The sequence below is a fragment of the Arachis ipaensis genome, chromosome B06 (genome assembly GCF_000816755.2).
Source record: "Arachis ipaensis cultivar K30076 chromosome B06, Araip1.1, whole genome shotgun sequence".
NCBI lineage: Eukaryota > Viridiplantae > Streptophyta > Magnoliopsida > Fabales > Fabaceae > Arachis > Arachis ipaensis.
Genome location: NC_029790.2, coordinates 20,575,106 through 20,580,911, shown reverse-complemented (window position 1 = coordinate 20,580,911; position 5,806 = coordinate 20,575,106).

The window sequence follows — 5,806 nt, the reverse complement described above, 5'->3', positions numbered from 1 at the left end:
AAAATCCATAGTATGAACAAGAAAAATAAATAAAAAATTGATAAAAATAATCAAAATTTAGAAAAGAATAGTAAAAATAATAATATAAAAAATATTTGTTTGTAAAACATAGTCAAACAACAACAACAAAGTCTTGTCCCACTAGATGGGGTCGACTACATGAATTAAATGACGCCATTGACCTTTGTCATGTATTGTAAACCCCGTTAAATTACTAAATAATTAGTCAATAAATTAGTTTTTAATAAAGAAAATTAGAAATACGAATATTATATCAAATTAGGATAGAGCTCATCAAAACAAGAATTCTGACACTAATTTCGAAGGAAACGGTCCAAGATTGGACCGAACCGGGTCCAAACTGGGCCCGTGGCCCAACCAGCCCAGCATTAAATGAACCCAAGCATTGTCTTCTCCCTCATTTCAGCAGCACGAAGCTGAAAGCCTTCCAGGGAGAAGAGAAACGAAACACTCCTGAAACCCTTAAGCCAGTTTCCAACTCCCGTAACTTCTCTGTCCGAGCTCCGATCGCCACACCGTTTGTGACCACGCGACCACCGCGTTGAGCTTTACGTTTCTACCGGAACAATTTCATCGGTAAGCTACTAAACACTCCTAGCCACTCCTTTCCCCCAATTCTCACTAAATTAAGTGGAGGTATTGAATTTCCTTGCTCTTTGATGTTTTAGGATCCAATTAGCTTGAGGAAAACGTTCACTCTTACTTATGTGAAGCTTGGGTAAGGTGGAGATACTATAATTCTATTTTAATTTCATTGAATTTGAGCTTTGAGTATTAAATTGGATATATATGTGTTATAAATGTGTATTAGGTTCAAAATAAATAATTGGAGCTTGAAATTGTGAATATTGGAACTTGGAGAAAGTTGAGCTTAGAGTTTATTGCGTTTTGAGGGGCTGCCTTGGTTTTAAATAAATTGTTTTGGTCGCTACGTGAAAATCAGCCAAGGTATGGTTTAGATTTTTTGCATTTAACATATAATATTCTGTGAAAACTTAGGCTAGATGACCATAGGATAAGTTGGAATGCAGGTGTATGTTTAATATTTAGTAAATTGTTGATGAATATGCTTGGTTGGTGTTTGATTGGTTATGGATGGAGATTGTTATTATGTTAATTTAGAAAGAATCATGGTTAAATTATTGATTATATGATTACAGGTATATTGAAGGAAAGCTTGATGGATTTGTTGAAACATGAAATTGTGTAATATTATAGAATGGTGGTTGCTGAAATGATGTAGAGTTTATTGAGTATTGTTGTTGGCATTTTGAGTTGATATTGATAGGTTGGAAATGTATGGAATGGAAAAATTGAATGAAAAGGAGGTTTTGAGGAATTTTCAAAACTTTGGTTTTGGATTGAACTTCGGCGGGCTATAACTCGGCTTCCGGAATTCCAAATTAATTTCAACTTATTTTAAATGAAAATTGGGTTTATGAAGTTTATGCTGCTTCAAGAATGGAAGAAAACGATTTAAAACGATTGAGTTATGGCCGTCGGAAAATTTGAGGTGGAATATGTAATCTATATGTAACAATGCAGGAAGTTTCATGTGATTCTGCAGCTCTGCTCTTGAAATCTGGTTTTTAAGAGAACGTACGTCCACGCGTACGCATGGCATGGGATTTTGGCGAAGCGTACGAGACTGATGCCATGCGCACGCGTAAGGGGTTAGTAAGCACGTCCACGTGTACGCGTGACCCACGCGCACGCGTGACATAAAGTTTTCACCCACGCGTACGCATGACAAAGGGACGCACGCACGAGCTGTAGCTTTACACTCCCATGCGCACGCGTGAGCCATGCGTACGCGTGGCCCCTGTTTCAGCAAACATGGTTTTCAACGTTTTAAACTGTATTTCAAACCTCTAAACCTCTATTTCCATTCCTTTAGTCATGAATAATAGTGTTAAACTTATTAATCAGATGAAGTTAGGAAATGAGGATAATTTGGAGATGCAGTAAAGCTGATAAGTGATGAATTGGCTATGAAATGTTATGGATGATCATGTATGATACTTGACTTGAAAGTCAAATGAATGATAATGTATGGTACTTGGCTTGAATGATTAAATCATCTGAGATACGAGATTTCCTGGGTAAAGTACTGTGGCTTGCCACCACATGTACCAGGTTAAAAATTTGATACTCTGTTGACCCTACAGCGTAAGGGTGACTGGACACTATAAATTTCCGGGAATGTTAACCCCCATTAAGAAATATTGATTATTTGAGAAAAAGCTATGCATAGACTCTTGGGGATGCACGTCGAGGGACAGTCTAAGGTTTTCGAACTTGTCGGGTTGGCTGGATAACCGACAGATGAGCCTTATCAGCCATAGGACAGGCATGCATCATATGCATTCTACTTGAATTACTTGTTTGTGCATTATCTGGGTGTGCCTAAGTGTGTATTTGTTGTCTGCAGTATTTGTACCCTTCCTGTGCTTGCTTTTACCTGTTTATTTGTCTGTGAAGTGCTAACGGAGGTGGAGGTATGGAGGAATGGTAGTATGGAACTTGGATTTAAGGTTAAGTTGAATTAGGCTTAGATACTCTTAGAAAACCACCTTCTATGGCTTCTGTTTAATACTTTAAGCTCTATAATCTGAGTGTTGGCATTCTAGGATTGCCTCTGGCATTTCCAGGACCTTATATATTATGTGCGTGGCACCTTTACCATACTGAAAACCTCCGGTTCTCATTCCATACTATGTTGTTGTTTTTCAGATGCAGGTCGAGAGGCATCTCATTAGGCGTCTGGACCCCTGAGGCGAAGTGGTTATTGGGTTATTTTATTGTACAGTGATGTATATATATATATATATATATATATTTAGCTTTCTCTCCGCATAACTTATTCTTTTTTATCCTCTTAGAGGTTTATGGAGAGGCAGGATTTTGTTTATGTACATTTGGGTTTTGGATATGTATATATATGTGTAAATATTCTCTGGCCAGTCCTGACTTCGTGGGCTGAGTTAGGAGTTTTTTATTTTGTATATTTGGCACTCTATTCCTACTTTTTTAATCTTATGTTTGATGGTTATAGCTTTCTTAGCACGCAAGTTAACTCGTTTCTTGAGCGTTGTGGTTTTATTTTGCGATTTTTATTTCCCCTATTCTTCAAGGCTCCTAGTATATTATAATTCTTCTGCTATTATATATACATATTTTATTTTAGAGGTCGTAATACCATACTACCTCTGTTTTACGACTTAAGCGTAAAGCTCAGTGCGGTAGGGTGTTACGTGTATCATGTCTACAGAGAGACCGTTTACATGTAGGTCTTGTTTGACCACCTCGTGAATGGTCTTCTTAGGGATTTGATAAATCCCAATTTTGTGGTTTATCTTGTGCTTAATTTGGGTGGTTTTATCAACTTTTCTCACATTTATTCAATGAATTAGCATGATTTTGCAATTCTCCCTTGATTTGTACTTAAATGTGAAAACATGCTTTTTAGGCCCTAAAATTGGTGATTTTAATTCAATTTAATTCCATTCGATACCTTGATGTGTTTGTTGAGTGATTTCAGGTTTATAAGGCAAGTATTGGATGGAAGAAATGAAGAAAAAGCATGCAAAGTGGGAGAACTCATGAAGAAATGAAGGAACCGTAAAGTTGTCAAGCCCGACCTCCTGGCACTCAATCGACCATAACTTGAGCTACAGAGGTCCAAATGAGGCGGTTTCAGTTGTGTTGAAAAGCTAACATCTGGGGCTTCGAAATGATAGAAAATTTGTCATATGTTTCCTGACACATAGGGGCGCGCACGCGCTATGTATGCGCACGCGCCGATGCTGCTCGTGGGTCCACTTTAGTGAAATTGCCCAAGCGATTTCTGAAGCATTTTGGGCCCAACCTAACTCATTTCTGATGCTATTGAACCCAAGGGTTGAGGGGGAATGAAACAAAGTAGTCATAGTTTAGTTTTCATCATGTTTTAGGATAGAATTCTAGAGAGAGAGGCTCTCTCCTCTCTCTAGATTTAGGATAGAAATTAGGGTAAAGTTAGGTTAATCACTCTCAAATTTCTCTTTCAATTCTTGTTTTGAATTCAATTATCTTTATATTTTGGTGTTCTATTGTCTTAATCTTCTTATTTTCTCTAGTCATTTTCTTATTTTGCTCTCTTTTATGTTGATGAACAATTGTTGGATCTTAATTTTTTTTAATGCAATTTTATGTTTTCATGCTCTCTCATGTTGATCTTGATTGTTATTATTGATTTCTTGCAATTGGTAGTTGGTAGATTTATTATTCTTGCACTTTTATTATGCTTTCCTTTATTACCCACCAAGTGTTTGACAAAATGCTTGGATGGGCTTTAGAGTAGATTTTGAGCATTCTTGGCTTGGAAAGAGTAATTGGGCAATCTTGAGTCATGAAAACCCAACTTATGTTGGTGATCTAGAGTTGTTAGCTAATATTGTTTCCATTGACGCTAATCTTTTGCTAATTTAATTAGTAAGTTGATTGGAGTTGACTAAATAAGATGAATTAATCATTGCATGACTAGGATAGAAAGCCTATGATCTCAACACTTGCCATGAATGTCTCTCTTTATTACTTGCTTTCTCTTATTTACTTGCTTGATTTACTCTTGTCATTTAAATTCTTGTCCCTTTATATTTTATTGCCCAATTATCAACCAAACCCCCCTTTACCCCTTCATAGCCAATAATTATTCACTTCATTGCAATTCCTTGTGAGACAACCCGGAGTCTAAATACTTCGGTTAATTTTCATTTGGGGTTTGTTATATGTGACAAAACCATATTTTAATTTGATGCGAGAGTTGTTTGTTGGTTTGAAGCTATGCTTACAACGAAATTCTTATTTCTACAAGAGAAAATCTAGACCGACAACAATTTTTGCCCATCAGTCTTCCTCTGCCTTTCACCCCTTGTCCATCTTCCATCTCATCCACCCTCCTGACTGGGTGTTCTGTCAGTCTTCTTCTCACATGTCCAAACCACCTGAGACACGATTCTACCATCTTTTCCACAATGAGTGCTATTCCAACTCTCTCCCTTATATCTTCATTCCTAATTTTATTCAATCGCGTATGACCACTCATCCATCTCAACATCTTTATCTCTGCCACACGCAGCTTATGTTCGTGCTCCCCTTTGGCCACTCAACACTCCGTACCATAAAGTATAGCCGGTCTTATAGCAGTGCGATAGAATTTACCTTTAAGTTTTAAAGGCACTTTTTTGTCGCATATAAAACCAGATGCACTCCGCCATTTTGACCAACCTACTTGGATCCTATGATTTACATCATGTTCAATCTCTCCATTATCATGTATGATGCACTCAAAATATTTAAAACTTTTAACTTTTCGTAGGATGTTTTCCCTAATCTTTACCTCTATACTTTTAGTATCTCTTATTACAAATGAGATTAAATGACAAAATTGGTAAAAAAATATTACATTTTTTCAATTTCTTCTCAATCTAATAATTGAATGCAAAAGCTATAATTTATTACTTCTAGTAGATAGAAATTAAAACACAGAATCATATGTTTGCGTTTAAAAACAAATAGCCAAACAAAAAATAAATGTGTTTTCTGCGTTTCAAACACTAAATCAAATACATTCTAAATAAACTGAAGAAAAATAGATCCCAAGACATAGAAGAAAAAAAAAAATACTAGCCTCGCATACATCCAAAGCAATAAATATACGGGCTTGCAACGAAATGAGCTATTCCACAGCCAACTTCGTACTTCAATTCCTTCTGTGCTTGTACCAATTTTCTTCCGTCTCTCT